The 19,087-nt window shown below is 39.1% G+C and overlaps 1 protein-coding gene across 1 annotated transcript in view; it reads right to left on the bottom strand.

Annotated features, from left to right (window-relative positions):
• ATPsynE (ATP synthase, subunit E) overlaps positions 1 to 18,159 on the bottom strand; it is a 100,834-nt gene extending 82,675 nt beyond the window's left edge. The window contains exon 1 of the mRNA XM_090404133.1: positions 17,960 to 18,159. The gene's annotated coding sequence lies outside the window, so the exon portion shown is untranslated. The remainder of the gene's footprint in view (positions 1 to 17,959) is intronic.
• Positions 18,160 to 19,087: the final 928 nt, after the last annotated feature.

The raw sequence follows: 19,087 nt of genomic DNA on the forward strand, positions 1-19,087 counted from the left end.
AATACAGAATTGGATAGATGAAAATGGGATATTGTATGGGGGACAACATGGTTTTGTGAAGGGTAGATCAGGCCTCAGTAACTTGCTCACGTTTTATAACACAGTGACGGCTGAACTGGATAGGGGTAATGGGTTTACAGTGATACTACAGGACCTTGCCAAGGCCTTTGATAGGATACCACATGGAACCCTAATCAGTAAACTGGAGCAGATGGGGACAGATATAGGGTTGGAAAGATGGATAGGAGGGTGGTTGAAGGAGAGATAGCAGAGAGTGGTTTATTCAGGAGTGGAGTCAAAAGACGTCTTGTGACTAGTGGAATGCCGCAGGGCTCTGTTCTTCGACCACTGCTTTTCAATTTGTTCATCAATGATATTGGAAAGGATTTGAGAGGAAGTGTTCACTTGTTTGCTGATGATGCAAAGTTGGGTAGAGCAATTGTGAGTGCACAGGATGTCAAAATTTTACAGGATGATTTGGAGGACTGGGCTAGGAAAAATGGATGTCAGTTTAATGTGGCAAAGTGTGAGGTTATGCACTTTGGGGTGAAAAGAACAGCACCAGTATATCACATTGGTGGAACCGTACTCCAGGAGATTGATGAGGCCAGGGATTTGGGAGTGCTGGTGGATAGGGAGTTGAAGTTTAGGGGGAACATTGCAAAAGTGACTAAAACAGCTCACCAAATCACTTGGCTTATGAAAAATACTTTAACATGCAGAGACAAACAAGTTGTTGTTCCTCTGTATCGAGCCTTGATAAGACCCCATCTGGACTTCTGTGCTTAGTTATGGGCACCAGGGTTTCTTCGTGATGGGGAGGAAGGGGAGACGGTCCAGAGACGAGTGACCAAGATGATAGCAGGTCTGTGGAATGAACCTTATGAGAATAGGTTGAGGATTAGTGGGTTGCAGAAATTGGACGATAGGCGAAGGAGGGGTGATATGATTGAGACATTCAAATTACTGAAGGGTTTTTATAAGATTGATCCAGAAGATATTTTTGAAAATATGACTGGTGGTGGGAGGACTAGGGGCCATGCATGGAAGCTGGGCAAGAACGTGGTTGACAAGGGTTTTAGAGCTAGGTTTTTTACTTGGTGGAATAAGCTTCCAGAGTCTGTTGTGGGTGCTACGACCGTGAATGAGTTCAAGGCAAGATATGATAGATACTGTGTGAATGTTGAATAGTTGTTCCAGACATGATGTTAGGGCCTCCTTCGATGAGTCTGTCGACTCCTTGGAGTTTCCCGGAATAATAATAATAATAATAATAATCAGAGATAGATGGCCCAAGGCTATCACTAATTAAACGGTACTCAGTGAAGAGAGACGGCTCAAACTGTGCCGCCATCTCGTGGTCCCTAACCCTAACACAATATATTTAATGTCTGAAATAATGTGGGTTCTACGGTCGATTTTCTTGAGTTTACAGGACGAAAAACCCGAGTTTCCGGGAGGAAAAACCTGCTTGCCCGTGCCAGAGATCGACTAACTCGGGAACCGGTCGAAAAAAGGCTTAGAAAAATTTCCTCTAGTCGCCGACTAGACTCGAAACCAAGTCTTCCTTCGTGCGGCCAAGCGCCGTGATTGGCAAACGCCACATCCACTGAGCTACACAGGCTCTATCCCCGTATACGGGAATAAAAAGGCGTTAGCTGATTAGATTATTATTATTAAAGGCCTGGCCTGTGTAGGAGAAGTAACGCTTGCATCCTCTTTGCTAGGCCACCTGAAGATAGACTTATCCCGAGATAGTCAATCTCTGGCACGGGAAAGGGAAAGCGTTTTTCTCTCCCTGAAAATTTGGGTTTATCTTCCTATAAACTCATCAAAATCGATCGTAGAATCCACATTATTTCAGACAAAAGAATATCCTGTCAGAATTAGGTACCAGGAGATGGCAGCACTTGTTTGCCCGTCTCTTCACCCTATTAGGGAACCTCTGCAGCTAAATGACAAAACATTCAGCTAACATTTTTTATTCCCTTTTCGTCTAACAAGCAATACCACAAGAGACAGACTCATAAAAGCTTGAAGAGTGAAAATGTCAGTCGCCAGAGACCTGAATATATCACAAGACAACGCTCCAATCTTCTTATCTGAGTATCTAACGTCATTCGACCAAAATTTGGTTCACCAGGCAAGAAAAGTAACATCAGAAAAAAAATATTCAATTTTTAATAGATTAGAGAGGCAAAAATATTCATGAGAAAACCACAAAACTCAAGCGAGTACAAATCAACAAGCTCGGAAGACATAAACAGGTAACTACAGTGAAAGTGAAGCACTTTTATTCATAACATATAACCAAAATGATTCAATAGATATAATCAGTGCCATCTTGGATAAAAAGAAAATTAAAAAATAAATAAACACTGCTAGCAAAGATGAGACATATTGGAATAGGTGGGCCTCTACACGTAGTTTAAAAATTATCTCCAAAACCGGAAACAAATAACATGCATCAGATCATCTAGTAGTACAGAGTTATCAGTAACTTATGATGTTCTACGGACACTGTTGTGTCTTCACTATTTACATGCGATATCGATCAATTACCTCTCAGAAGCAAGATGTCGCATTGAGCAAATGACTCAGGAATGTAGCCATCCAAAATACTGACACAAGCACTGGTCTCCAGGTGGCTCACCTTAAACCTTATTCACATAATATCCGAGAAGATAAAATATATCCAGAAACCCAAAAACACTTTCAGTTATCTTTATATTCATTGTGATACAAGGACATGAAGTTCTTCTCTACTCACTAACTGAGTACTTTCATCCATGCGTTCTTTGCCTGGGAGAAAATTTAGATGCAAAGTGTATCTCATTCTCCATGTCTCATGTCGAGAGGATATTTAATGGAATAGATTGTACAATGGTACAATGGTAAACTAGTTTGTTTTATGAATGAATAAATATGCTACTCAAGGATGCGACCAGGCAACGAAATAGACAGGCGCTAGATTACACAGTCGACTACAATCGGAAACAACTCAGGGAAGATGAGATGAAATTAAAGCAGAAGAGAACGTCAGAAATCAAGATTGTTCCCGCTATTATCGTAGTATGTATCTGATCAAGGAATTGAAGTATAACTCTACAGACCACTCATTTCAACCCGTTCCCGATTTAGTTGATCTCTGGCACGTGCAAGCCGGTTTTTTCTCCCGCAACTAATATCTCAACTTCAGGACTTACACTCGAAACTGAAATGTAAAAAGAACAGAGCAGAGGTTAACAGGAGTAAGCGAATCTACTACCTAATTAATGGGCTACAAACACAATACCAGGACCAATATTAGATTAAACTTGCAATCAAACTTTCATAAGCATAACCTTATGACTGACCTACAGCACTCTGCAACCCAACAACATCATGGAGCATGAGTTAGCTTAGGTGTATATCATCGATCTCCCTACAAACTGAAAGTAATTGCTGATATACCAGGATATGCCTTGTATGTTCGCATAAAAGCACCCAACCATAATACGTGCATGTGTTCAACATCTACATGCCACAGCAGGATGCTCTGGCATCACAAATCCTGGATTTCATTCAAAACCATCTTTCTAGTATCGACTAACACCATATCATAATAGCTGGAGACTCTTGACCAAGAAAAAGACAGACTTCAATGTGCTGAACATCGTAGCCAATTAATAAACAAACATCAAACACTGGTGAACAATAATGAACTCATTGACTTCTTTCGGCATCAACATCCATTCATATAAATCTTCCATGTAAATCGAAGTGTGGCACACCAGATTCCGAAATACACATGGAGGTCAGCAATCACAGCGACTAATAGGCCACTCTACCAAGCACGACTGGACAGATACTACATTTCCAAACACACCTTTCCTCTAGTTAGAAACAGCTCACACATTCCTCCCTGCATCTCAGATCATTGCTTCGTCAAGATGCAACTTTCATTATCTTGGAAGCATCCAAATCAGGAAGTACCTATTGGATCTTAAACAATACCCTCCTGAAAGATCCAGATTACATAATAAACACTCAGGTTTTAATAACCAACCTCACTCACTTGAAAGTGGATACAGAAGCAATGAAAACATGGTGGCCCCACTTAAAATCACAAATAAAATCCTTTATGCAGATCTACAGTCACGAGAAAAATCAACAGAGGAACATTAGAATCTGACATCTTGAAGAACAGCTCAAATATCTCCCAGAAGAAAGTCCTGAATATCATTCAGCATTCCAACCCATGCCAAGACACTCAGAAATATCTGTAAAAGGTGCCCTACTTAATTCGCGGATACATAAATAAATCTTTCAGACGCTCCCACAAAATATTTTTTCTCTTTGGGAAAAAAAATGTCAGGCAGCAAACTCCATCTCTGCTATTAGACTTCAAGATGGCAGCATCACAGAAGATCCAAGTAAAATCACTTCTGAAATTTTACAATACTACAAGAATACATACAGCTGTTCAGGAACATCCCAACATGCCATTCACGAAATACTGAAAGAAACAAAAAAAAAATCTCTGCAACAGATCGATACAACGTAGAAAACAAAATCATACTAGATGAACTGAAAACTGCATGCACATCCTTTCCAAAGAACAAATCTCCCGGCCTTAATGGTTTCACGTCAGAGTTTTTCCAAGTCTTCTGGTATCAACTCGGACCACTTCTCCTCAAAACACTGCAAGAAGCCTACCTCAATGGGCTCCCACAATCCGTCACGACCTCAGTAGCACGATTGATACCAAAGAAGGGATATCCGAAACTGGCGTCCAATCTCCCTAATCAATACCGATTGCAAAATCATTTCCAAAGTTATAGCAAACCGAATAAAGCCAACACTGCCTGAAGTTATTGGCCAACATTAAACGTACTCTGTCCCAGGAAGATCAATACATGATAACCTCCATCTAATAAGAGATATCATCCACATCGCAAACAGCCAACATGAAAACCTAGCACTCGTCAGCCTAGATCAGGAGAAAGCTTTCGACAAGGTAGAGCACGAGTACCTTTATGAAGTCCTAAAGGATTTTGGCTATGGTCCTCTCATCATTAAAACAGAGCAATTGCTATACACTATAGAGATGCACTCTTCAGTTTAAAAATCAACAACTGGCTCACTCGCACTTTGTCATACTCTCGAGGGATCAAGCAAGGATGTCCTCTCTCTGGAAAATTATACACACTAGCAATAGAACCTTTCTTAAAAAGAGTACACGACAGTATCAACTCCAAACGAACCAGCATAATAGAGCCATATCAAAAAATAACCTTATCAGCATATGCCGATGACGTCACTGCAATACTCCGAAGTGAAGAAAAAATTACAGTAACCGAGGACGCACACAGACTATATGCACAAGACTCAGGGGCCAAATTAAATTCTGCAAAAACCACTGGCTTGTGATCAGGCAGATGGAAGGCTAGAAATGATTCTCCGATCGAATGTACCGTCAAGTGAAGGACAAATATACTTAGGTGTGCACCTTGGCAACACCAAAATATATAACACACCGAAATGGACACAGCAGCACAACCGTTTTAAACAGGTGCTAGGTAAATGAAACAGCATTCGTTCCATGTCTTCACTTAGAGGAAGAGAACTAATAGTTCATCAGATGGCGAGTGTGTTATGGCATATCTTCAAAGTACTCACACCCCCTGAAGAATTTCTCCACCACATTCAAAAGGCAATCAAACGTTTTCTCTGGAACAATACTAACTGGACAACATACCCTGAACTCTGCAAGCCATTCAGTAAGGGAGGTCAAGGCCTGATTTCTCCTTGAAAACAAAATTAGATCCTTCAGGATAATCTTCCTCTTAAAGACTCTTCATTGCAATCATACTTATGTAACCACCATCGATTACATCAGGAAATCATCCACCAGAGGACTTACACTTTTCGCAATCCTCCGAATGGCCAGTTCTGCACCATCTCCTCCTAAACTACAGCATTTTTACAGAGATGCTCTACAGCGGTGGAAAAACACAGAACTTCATCACACACTGACAAGATCAACAGAGTCAGCTGTACTTACAGAACCACTATTTTCGAACAGAAACATAACAAGTCTCCCAACTGGCCAGCCCTTTCTTTTCCTACATGGAACTCGGCAGGAATAAGAATCATAGGGGACCTCCTGACCCAGACCCTAAAGTGGAAAACATTCACAAGCCTACCATTGAAGAACCCCAAAACTGAAAAGCAATATCAACGCAAGCTGCTATTAGAAAAGCCTATCCAGATGTCGCTACACCTCAGGGAATCCGTATTCCTTCTTGAAACTGCTCGGAGCCGATATTTCATCTTGTAGCATCTGAAGCTTCACTTCCAATTCTTCCCTCCAACTACAAGAAAATATACCACTTCCTCATGTCAGTGCCTCCAACTTCGCCCTTCGTATATTCATCCTTAATCTCTCATCTACAAGGCTGCACATGGCACTCAGTTTTCAGTGGGATCTTGCATAAAAATCGAAGTGTGCTAAACCAGATTCCGAAATACAGTGGAGACTGTGGCATAACATCCTGCCAACTCCTTCTAAGCTCTACAAATTTCAGCTCAGAGAAACAGATCTGGGAAACGGAGCCTTTACAGAACCTTTGCATAATTGTGCATTATGGGAGATACTAAGGAAAATGATCAGAGCTTATTCCACCTTTCCACTATTAAGAAGGATTAAAAAGGGAAAAAGGATTAAAACCAAGTTTATAAAATTGCTTGGTATCTTTAACGTATAGTATATCCAAGGTGATATATGTATATTTTTTAAAAATTAATTATTATACTGACTAAGGACACCGAGAAAGGTAAGAAAACTTTAATATAACACGACTAGTTTCGTCGGAACGCCGACTTCTTCAGGTGTGTAAATAATAACAAAAAACTAAAAAAATAACAAGGTAAAAAACATGGACTTCTCAAATTAACAAAATAGGAATAGCAACAGTCATATTTGAACTGGTGTCCGCGTGGCAGGACTAGCGTGAGTTATAAGTGAGTGGCAATTGATTCGAGAGCGCCAGAACTCAATCACTGCGCTGTGGGCGTCAGGCAAACTGTAGCTTAAATTGTTGTTTATGTGTGATGGGTACAGAACTATTTCTTTTGATTCTACGATACATCTCTCAAGTTCGTCACCGCATTTATAGATATTGGTCGTAAGATTCCAGTCTATCTGGTGTTGAAGCTCTTCTAGATTAGAGTTAGTGGAGAAAAGACATGACTGAAGAGTGCACTTGCACGGGTTCTTTTTGTAAGAGGTGTCACGCTGGTGTTCCTCAAGACGTAGTGAAATAGACTGTCTGTCCATAATATATATATATATATATTAAAGATACCAATACATTTTATAAACTTGTAGACCGCGTACAGGTAAATCAGCCTTCAGAGCACACGCAATTTACAGACAAAAAGTACCGTTTTTGGAGGTGATGGGCGGTAGATGACACTGATGGTAGTACTGTCGTAGTAGATGAATTAGGTAGTAGTGGAGAGGATGAGATATATTTAGATGAGACCTCAAGGGCTCACTTTAGGGAGTACGGGCATGGCAAACCCGAGGTAACTGATGCTGGACCATGCCTTACTTCATGTAATATATATCTGTTATATTATTCTGTAGACTGGTCTCTCCCTTTCTTTCTTTGCTTCTTTCTCCTCTCCTTGCTCCTTCCCCCCTGATGCTATTAGAGTATTCGAGGAATAGGGGGTGATTCTTTCCTATCTTGCTAAGTCATTTCGTCTGATGCAGCCACCGAAGGAGGCAAGCTAGCCTCAATAGGTGCCGGTCTCCAGCCCGGATAAATGGCGAGGGTTGATGTCAGGATGGGCATCCGGTCGTAAAACTTCACTGCCAGCTCTAGCTATGATATGAGTCAAAGAGAAAATGATATAAGGGCTAGGGCGTACGCCTTAAGCGACGCGAAGACACATCGCCCTACAGCTGTGAGAAATGGACGAGGGCTATCTCATCAAGGGCAGGTGCGGTTAAAGATGCGAGCCTAGCAGGTGGACAGGATGTTGCGAGTGGGAACACTGAATGTTGGAAGCATGACTGGAAGGGGAAGAGAGGTGGCAGACATGATGAGGAAGAGGAAGTTGGACATTTTATATGTGCAGGAGACAAAGTGGAAGGGGGGAAAGGCAATGGAACTGGGAGATGGATATAAATTGTTCTACTCGGGAGCGAGTAAAGCGGGAAGAAATGGTGTCGGAATTGTGGTATGTGGCAGAATGAAGGGCGAAGTACTGGAAGTGGGTAGAAGGAACGACAGGATCATGCGAATGAAATTGGGTCTTGGAGAAGAGCGGGTGGTCGTATTATGTGTATATGCCCCGCACGTTGGCTGTACAGCAGAGGAGAAAGATGAAGAAATGAGGGAACTGGAAGAAAACGAGATGATGATTGTCAGAGGAGATTTGAACGGACACATAGGGAGTAAAAATAGAGACTGTGAAAGGGTGCATAGTGGCCACAGAGTGGGAATGATGAACCAAGAAGGAGAGAGGATTGTCGACTTTGCAGTAGCGTTTGATCTGGCAATTGTGAACTCGTTATTCTACAAGAGGGAAGAACATTTGATAACATTTAGGGGTGGTAACAACAGTTCACAAATTGACTACATTTTCACTAGAAAAAAACATCTTAAGGTTGTGACAAATTGTAAAGTAATTCCATCAGATCAAGTGGCACAGCAACACCGACTGCTGTGCGCAGACTTTAAAATAAGATCGAAGATAAGAACCTCTGGAAGCCATGGGATGAAGACAATTAAGTGGTTTCGCTTAAAAGAAGAGAGTGCGAGGAATCGTTTTAGGGAGAGGGTGTTAGAGAGGATTTCGGATGAGCTGGAAAGTGTACAAGATTGGTGGAAACATAATTCAAAAGTAATCCTCAGCTGTGCAATCGAGGTGCTTGGTGAGATATCTGGAAAGATTAGAGAGCATAAGGAGGGTTGGTGTACAAGTGGCAGTGACAGCTAAGAGGAAGGTAAAGCAGAAGTGGGATGAGTCAAGAGTGGAAGGGGACAGAGAGGTGTACAGAGAGAGAAAGCAAGAATCCAAGAGAGTTGTGGCACAGGCGAAGGCCATGTCATACCAAGATCTGTGTGATCAATTAGAAACAAAGGAAGGACAGAGAAAAATTTACCAACTAGCGAAATGTTGAAATAAAGCAGCAAAGGACATCTTACATGTGAGGCAGGTCAAAGACGCTGAAGGACGAGTATTATGGAGGGATGTGGACATAAGAAACAGATGGAGAATATACTTTGAAGGGCTTTTGAATGAGGAAAATGCAAGGACTCACAGAGAAGATGGGTTGGTGCAGAACATCAGTAGAGTGGAAGTGACGGAGGCCACGAAGAGGATGAAGAATAGAAAATCGGTGGGCCCTGACAGGATTCCAGTGGAGGCATGGAAGGCACTGGGGAAGAAGGAATTGACCTGCTGTGGGACCTGTTCATGAAAGTTTGCCAACAGGAAAATATTCCCGAGGAATGGAGAGAGAGTACTCTTGTCCCCATCTACATGAGTAAAAGGGATGCACAAGACTGTAAGAATTACGAAGGAATAACGTTGATGTCCCACACAATGAAAATCCTAGAAAGAATTCTTGATGGAAGATTGAGGAAGAAGGTGGAGATTGCAAAGGAACAATTTGGCTTCATGCCTGGTAGATCAACAACAGATGCTATCTTTGGGTTACGACAGATTATGGAAAGTTTCGAGAGAAACAACGGGAGCTACATCTGATATTTATTGATCTGGAGAAAGCATACGATAGAGTGCCAAGGCAAGAAGTCTGGAGGTGTCTGAGGGAGAAGAAGGTACCAGAGAAATATGTCAGATTGGTGCAGGAGATGCACAGAAATGTGAAGACAAGAGTTTGGACCTGTCTGGGACAGACAGAAAGTTTTCAAGTAACAGTTGGCTTGCATCAAGGGTCAGCATTGTCCATTTCTGTTTAATATTGTGATGGAGGTGGTGACGACGGAAGTGAGAGAAGACGTGCCTTGGACTATGTTGTATGCAGATGACATCTTGCTGTGTGCAGATTCAAGAGAAGAAGTGGGAAGTAAACTGGAAAGATGGAGAAAAGTACTGGAAGAGAGAGAGCTTTGAGACTGAGTAGAAGTAAGACAGGGTATATCTGTTGCACAGTGGGCAGCGCCCAGGAGACAGATCTGGACCTGGAAGGAAATGTCATCAGGAAGGTGAGGGACTTTAGATACTTAGGTTCAACAGTGGAAGAGGATGGAGAGGCTGAGAAGGAAGGGGGATGCAGGATACAAGTGGGTTGGAGGAACTGGAGAGAGATGGCTGGAGTGTTATGCGATAAAAGGGTGCCGATCCATCTGAAAGGCAAAATCTATAGGACAATAGTGAGGCTAGCTATGACGTATGCTATGGAAACTGTGACCTTGAGGAAAAATAACATCAGCAGGATGGAAGTAGCAGAGATGAGAATGCTTAGGTAGATGTGCGGTGTGACCAGAAAGGATCGTCTGAGAAATGACTATGTGAGGGAAACGGTGAAAGTTATGAACTTAGGAGCAAAGATACAGGAGGCAAGTTGAGATGGTTTTGTCATGTGATGAGGAGGGAAGACGAATATGTGGGAAGAAGGGTCATGCAGATGGATGTGCAAAGAAGGAGGAAGCATAGGTGGCCAAAGAAGAGGACTTGAGGATGAAGAACTTGGATGTGGTGTAGCCCAAGACAGGAGGATGTGGAGGAGACTCATTATCATCAACAATAACCCCACTTAAGTCAGAGAAGCTGCAGAAGAAGAAGAAGTCTGTCCATAATATATATATATGTTAAAGATACCAAGACATTTTATAAACTTGTAGACCGCGTCCAGGTAAATCAGCCTTCAGAACACACGCAATTTACAGACAAAAAATACTGTTTTTGGTGGTGATGGCGGTAGATGACATTGATGATAGTAGTGGAGAGGATGAGATGTATTTAGCGAAGTAGATTTGAATGCCTTCTTGATGAGTCCTTGGGCTCCCTGGAGATGCAATGTAATTTTTTTTTATTGTTCTTTCAAATATTTACATATGTACAATGATCATCTATTCAGTATATTATTTTACAAGGTTCAGCACTTTGTGCTACATATAATGAGATTTAAATAGTAATGTTGATAACAGTTTTTTTTATATAACAATCATAATAATAATTTAATTATATTGTTCAGAGTTACATAAGTTGTATAATATTACATGTTGTGGTTTACTATTTTTTTTTTTTTCAAGTTTGAAAAGGTGTGATTATACAACAGTATTTATACATATGCAATCTGAATATTATGTGTCCTTATTTTCACAAACATACGGTGTAAACTCATGATTTACTTTTAAAATATATATATTTTTTTACATTGTATACATTTGTTACAGTTATTATATACATTACATACATTTGTTACAATTATTATATACATTACATTCATTTGTTTACATATGATACATTACTTACATTTGTTTACATGTGATATTTACATTACGTACATTGGTTTACATATAATACATACATTGGTTTTCTTGTGATACGTACATTACATGCATTTGGTTACATATGATACATCTTGGATGAGAACTAATTTTTTTTCTCTTTCATCCTCGAAGCTTAAATGTAAGCTTATCTGAGGGTGACACCAGTTGGTTATTATGTATTGATTTTTTTTTTTTTTTTGCTGTGTTAGGATGCTACGGAATCTATGATTGAGAAATTCGCGCGCGCGCAGTCACACGCACGCGTGCGCCCCCCCCCCCCCCCCCCACACACACAATAAATTGGAATGTACTGATGCTTCGCTGAACTGGAAGCCTGAGCGAATATATTGTGTTTCATTAAGTTTGTATGGTATTTTGGGTGCGTGTTTCTTGCTCGTAGTATGTCCTTAGAGCTCTTTTCAGGCTATTGTAGTTTGTAAGGTTTCTGTATTCAAAAGGTAATTTGTTTATCATGTCTGGGATGTAGAAGTTTCTCGTGGCCTTTCCGTAGTGATTATTGTATTTATATGTGGTATAATTAGTAGTCTGAGGTCTTGTTATACGGTATGTATTTCTAACTGTCCTGTAGTTGGCATCGAAATAATGGTTTAGCAAGGCTGCATAGTGACATAAATGTTTTGCTGTCAGTATTTTGTGTTCTGCCATTGCAATGTTTATAAGGTCGTGATTTTCACTTTGTTCCCAAAAGATCAGTTTTGTCATTTTGTACTGTAGCGACATTAGTCTATTTAATTTGTAGGGTGCACAGAAAGCATACGTTGTTATCGCGTATCTTAGTATATTTTGGCATAGTGCTTTGTATATTAGTGTTTTTAGGCGTATGGGAACTATGTCTTTTAACCTGTAGAGTTTGCCACTTATTGTTCGGAGTTTGTTGTGTAGATGGTTTATATGGCTATTCCAGTTCATATCTGCATCGAGGTAAATTCCAAGGTATCGTATTGTTTCAACCTGAGTGATTGTAGTGGTTTTGCTGTTCTGTGTGTTTTTTGTGTTGGAAAGTGGATGTTGGATGGTTATATATTTGTTATCAACTGGTCGAGTCAGTGGATTTCTGAATATCATTAATTTTGTCTTTTCGGAGTTTAGGTGTATGGAGTTTTTTGTGAGCCAGTCTATGATCAGATTTATATCATGTTGCATATTTGTTTGGGCTATGCTTGCGTTATTAAGGATGGATATTATTGCTGTATCGTCTGCGTACTGGAATATCTTACCTTTGAGTGGTAACTGATTAATATCGTGCGTGTAAATGTTGAATAGAGTTGGGGAGAGTACAGCTCCCTGTGGCACTCCACAGGTTACTGGTAGCTCTCTGCTTCGGTTTGATCCGATACGTGTGATATGCTTTCTATTTTGGAGGTAGTTTGTAAACCACCTGTGAAGAGGCTCGTCTATTCCAACATGCCTCAGCTTTTCTAACACGGTTTGATGTGTAAGTGTATCGAATGCTTTGGTTAGATCTATAAAGACTACCATGGCTATTTTGTTTTTGTCTAAGGCGGTATTAATTACGTCTGTAAAGTCTTCCAAGAGAGATGTTGTTCCCTTATTTTTCTGAAAACCATGTTGTGTTTTGAGGATAATATTAATGATCTCAGTGTATGCTGTGAGTTTCTTCAGTATGATCCGCTCCATAATTTGATTGATAATTGGTAATGTTGCTATGGGTCTGTAATTGCTGATTAAATTTCTTTTTCCTTGTTTGTATATGGATGTAATTATGGCGGTCTTTAGCATACTTGGTATCTGTCCTGTTTTAAATATTTTATTTATTAGTTTTAGTAGGATAGGACTTAAACTAGTTGCATGTTGCTGTATATCTTTAGGTCTGATACCATCTATTCCTGGGCCTTTGTTTGGTTTGATTTGATATATTGCTGAGAGGAGTTCTGCTTCTTTTATGGTTGGGAACCATAATGTCTGTTTTGATCGCGGTCCAAGTGGAGGGTCTCGTTTTGTGATTGGGGGAATATTTCTGTGAAGTTCTTGGATGGAGTCTGCAAAGTATTGGTTAAAGTCATTTGCTAGTTGTTGGATAGGTTTTGCGTCTTTCATGAAGCTGTGTTTTATGGTTTCGGAGGCAGTGGTGTTGGGAACAGAATCTAGCATCTCATTAATCAGATGCCAGGTTTGTTTCATGTTGTTTTGTGCGGAGGTTAGTTTGTCTCTGTAGTAGCTTCTTTTTGCATTTCTGATTTGTGTTGTAAGGCGATTCCTTGTTATCTTATATTCAGTTTTTAAAGTTGTGTTATTTGGATATCGCTTTAATTCTTTCCATAAAGCGTCCTTTCTGTGTATTTCTAGGATTAAGTTTTGTGTTATCCAAGGATTTTGTGTTGTTTTTGATCGAATTCGGACTTTCTTTGTAGCTTTCTTATATATTTCCTCCAGTGTGAGTTTAATGTTGTTGTATAAGATATCTGCTGAATCTGATGCCAGGTGTTCCCAGTCTGTTTTTCTTATTTCGTGGTTGACTATTTCTTCGTCTATTATTGTTTTCTGTCGTTTTTCTTCTGTGGGACATTGCATGGGTATTGTCTTGGTGTGCAGGTTTAGAGCGGTGAAGTAATGGTCTGCTACTTTGCACTTTATGACTGATGCAGTGTAACTATTTGGTGATGCTTGGACGTTTATATGGTCTAGACAGGAGGCAGTGATAATATTTCCGAATATTTCTTCTCTAGTACATGATGTTATTGTTGGTATTAGATTGTACATGGATAGCGTGTCTAGGTATTGTACAGTGTTGTTCTGGTTTTCATTTGCAATATTTATGTTTATGTCGCCAATTATCATTAGGTGTTCGGTTGAGCATATTTCTTGGCTTGAAAGCCAGCAATTGAGTTAGTTCGTGTAAGAATTTTATCATGTTTAGGTTTGGTGGCCTGTAAATAGCATTTAGTATTATGGGATGCTGTGTATTCGTGGTATTAATGATTTCGAGGCAGAGGGTTTCAGCATGCTCAAACTGATAGGCCATTTCTTTTGCTATTAATTTTTGTTTCATAAATATTAGTATTCCACCCCCTCTTCTTGTTTGGCGGCATGATCTATATTGTTGGAAGCCTGGAATTTGGAAAGCAGTCGCTCCGTCATTAGTTATGGATACTTCTGTAAGAATTAATATATCAATAATATCAGTGTAATTCCTCAGATAAGCCTGTAATAATAACCAATGTTTTCGGATGCTTTGCAAGATTGAGAGACCTCTCGCTTGTACTGTGTTTTGTTTCCATGCATCAAGAGATTCGAAAGTACAATTACTGATGTATTCTGGTGTGATTACATCTATCTGATGGTTCACATTCATTTTTGTTGTGTTGAGATCTTCTTATTGAACTAAGTTGGAGTCTTTTGTTTCACTCTGGCAACCTGTCTATATCTTCCGAGCTTTTTATTTGTATAGACTTTGAAGTCTGTGACTTTCTCAAGAATATTTTGCCGTCTTTGATCCATAAAAATTGATACTTTTTTTCTGTTTTTTCCTTTCTTGCTTGGTACAAAAGATTCTGATTGAAAGGTGTTAAATACTCAGATAGAAAGATTGGCGTATTGTCTTGCGATGCATTTAAATCCTTGACTACTGGTTTTTTCAGTCTGCTGGCTTTTATGAGATTGTCTCTTGTAGCCTTGCTTGTCAGACGAACTATGACTGGTGCCGGTCGTGGCGAACCTTGTTTTCTGTTCTTCCTGGGAAACCGATTTATGGTCTGAATATCATTATACTGTAAGGGGATGCAATTGCATGGCCTAACTTTAGAACTACGTCTCTGAGATTTTCTGTGGATTCGGTTTCTGGAAGACCGTTTATGACAAGGTCTTCTTTATGTTGTTATTGGTTTAAAACTTCGTATTGTTGTTTCAGGGAATTAAATTCTTGACGGAGTTCCGATGAGTCTTTTATCAATTTGTGCTGCCTCTCAGTTAATGCGTTAATGCTGGTTTTAATGTCTTTTACCGTTTGTAAGACTTCTTCGACTTTTGAATTATTAAATTTAACAAACTCGCTATTTTTTTTTTTTTTTTTGTTATTTCTTTATTCTGTTCATCAAATAGTTCTTGGACAAGATCTACCAAGCTGGCTTTTATATTTTCTAAACCTTTTTCTAGCAATAAATTAACGGAACTCAAATTATAAGACTCACCGGTGTTTTGTTGTCTGTTCAGTTCATCGTCCGATTCTGCCTCCTGCGTAATCAGTTGCGTCGTGGGTGGTGGCGTTTCTTTGTTCTCTCTACAGTTTAGGCACTTCCATTCTTCTCGTTTGGCATTGGATTTGCGTTGCCAGGTTGTTTCAGAAAGTCCGGAACATGTAAAGTGAAGATTCCTATGGCATTTCCTGCAGGTTATGTAACATCCGTCGGACGGCATTTCCTTCTGACACTTGTTGCACTTCATGACTCTCCTTTCTTCCTCAATAATAATAATAATAATAATAATAATAATAATTTTTTTTTTTTTTTTTTTTTTTTACATTTTATTATGTCTCAGTATAAGTTACATACAATAATAATATTTACAGTATTTACAATAAGGATTATACAGAATTTTTTTTTTTTTTTTTTATGTCTCAAATGAATTGCATACATAGTTGCTGTAGTAATTATATGTATATAATATTTATAACGCATTACAAGTGTGTATAACAGATACTTGCAAGTTAGTAATTTTCTTCCTCGAAGCTTAGCAGAGCTTATCTGAGGAAGATAATAGATGTCAGAGGGTGGTGGTTTCATGGTTGTGTTCCTATAGTGGTCACAAGCCAGGTGTTGATTTTACTGTTTGTTGGTACATGTTTGTAAGACTTTGACTGCTATTACAGTTTAACTTTTTTCTTTTTTTTTCGTGCAAATAGGGTTGGATTTAGACATGGTGTGTTTGTTTCTTTGTGTTCTTGTAGTGGTAGTTTTTTGAGAGGGGGGGTTGTCGTGGTTTGTGTGTGTGTGTGTGTGTGTGTGTGTATGTGTGGTGGGGGAGAGAGAAACAGAAATTGCTCTAATTTTCATTCTCGCTATAATATTTATATAGTGCCTGTTTCAGCTCTCTGTATGTTCCTAGGTTTCTGTTGTCGAACGGCAGTTTGTTTATCATTTCAGGTACGTAGAAGTTTCGGGTGACTTTGCCATGGTGATTGTTGTACTTATATGTTATGTAGTTTGTTGACTGTGGTTATTTGATATGTTGTTCTGGTTACTCTATATGTTGGGCTGTAGTAGTGTTTTAGCATGACTGTGTAGTGGCGTAAGTGTTTCACCTTAAATATTTTGTGTTTTGTCCATGCTTCCTGCATAAGAGTGGGTTGTTCCCAGAATATCAGTTTTATCATTTTATCTTGCAACCATTGTAGCCTGTTAAGTCTGTAGTCTGCGCAGAATGCGTATGATGTGATTGCATATCTTAAAATGTTTTCACATAATGCTTTATAGATTAGTATTTTTATGTGGGTTGGGGCAATGTCTTTTAATCTGTATAGTTTGCTTGCTATTATCCTAAGCTTGGTATGTAGGTAGTTTGTATGGCTATTCCAACTTTGATCTGCATCGAAGTGAAGTCCAAGGTAGCGTGTTGTTTTCACCTGTGTGATGGTTGTGATTTTAGGTTCTGCACTTTGTGTATAGGAGGATGAATGTTTGATAGTGAGATATTTAGTTTCTATGGGCAGGGTTTGGGGGTTTTTGAATATCATTAGCTTTGTTTTTCCAGGGTTTATATATATGCCGTTTTCGGTTAACCAGTTAGTGATTTGTGAATAATAATAATAATAATAATAATAATAATAATAATAATAATAATAATAATAATAATAATAATAATAATAAGTGAATAATAATAATAATAATAATAATAACATAGTATGAAAATCCAATCAGTTCAAATTACGAAGCATACCATGCGCCAACAGGTGGAGAACAAGCTTTTACAGTCTGTTTATAGATAGACTTCAGATGGCCTCTGTTAATAGAAACTAGACAGCACACCAGATGGCGACTCCATACACTAACTTCTCTTACAAACACAAAATGATAGTATGATAGTTCAAGCTAGAAATGCATTAGTTCTGAGTTTTTTAGTCAACGATGGTATACTGTATACTTATTTGTTGTACAGAGAGATTGGTCATATAAACTATAGACAGTGTTGCTGCCAGTCCGAACTATAACCGCACTTATTCTCGCGGAGAGTAAAATGTAACACCAAAAATCGTTGCCATATTTGTTTATGAATTGTTGTACAATTTTGGTATCCGAAGTTCCGATTCGGAACACAAAAAAATAAACAATGGAAAAAAAATTGCTCACAAATACGGATTTATTAACTACCGCGTTGAATTTGTACATGTACATTGTTAAACTGGATAAAAAATTATACATATAATTACTGTAATTATGTAAAGCGGGAAGGGGAAAAAAATAACTGACCAACGCGCCTCCGTACAGACGTTAATCCTGAAAACCAAATTATTCCGAACTCCTCCACGAGCTGCAAACTACTAATTCACTGAATACTCGAAGTTATTTATAACAGTCAACTCACATTATTCGGGAGAAAATAATCACAAATGTTCATTATCACGTATTTCTAGAATATACTGGGAAATCTTAATGATGACAAGCTGGTAGCAAAAGGTATCTCGGAGGCATGACTTCATAAGTTGCATCTTTCAGCTTCACCGGGATTGCAAGGCATGCGCATGTTTTCGAGTAACGCCAGAAATAGAAATTTTCCACGAGTCGGATTAGTAAGCAGAAAGACGTTTTCACAAATAAAGAAAACAAAATAAAAAAAATTAAAAAAAAAGTGATGCGTGTTTTCAGCAGAAATAGTATTGTTTTGTCTTTTTCGCAGTAATCATTCCAGAATGAGGGGATGTTTCGAGAATGCCATATGACTGCATAAACATCGGCTATTCACATTCAAGAAATCCGAATTGTGAATAGTTAATTACACTTCATCTAGAATAGAAATTCTAGATGAAGTGTAAAAACACTTTATTTCGTATGTGATGGTCAATGACCTCAATTTAAGGTGGTGCGCAGCAATAATATCTATTAGGTCAGTTATGAGTCAGTTTGTCTTTTTCTTTTTCGAATGTGAAACTCAAGTTTTCACTAAGAGCTTTTCCAACCCTGAGAAACTGAAGGTGAGGTAGCGAGTCTTATAGAGTCGGCAGGATTTTTCCTTCCAGAAACTCTGGTTTTCCACCCCCCCCCCCCCCCCAAGCAGCCGTTAGAACACATGCAACCAATAGACACAACACACTGGGCTCACAGCTTGAGTTGCTTCGGCCATAAATCCAAATAAACTAAACTAAACCTCAGAATCTCCCTTAGCTCAAATGCTCCAATAAACGTTTTCTGCTTCCTGGATGAGATCCGAACCAAAAGGTCCTTCTAGATTTTCGATTTGTTGAAATTTAATATTTCTAACGAAAATCTGAACATTTGTCAAGCGATCAAAGTTTTTGTTAAAATGATAACATTTTCTTCATTAAATCAAAAATTTGAAACCATCGTAATAATTGTGGGCTGTTTGCAATTTAATGAAAT

This window comes from Typopeltis vanoorti, chromosome 14 (assembly GCF_054136105.1).
Source record: "Typopeltis vanoorti isolate ZY-2024b chromosome 14, IOZ_Tvanoo_1.0, whole genome shotgun sequence".
NCBI classification, from domain to species: domain Eukaryota; kingdom Metazoa; phylum Arthropoda; class Arachnida; order Uropygi; family Thelyphonidae; genus Typopeltis; species Typopeltis vanoorti.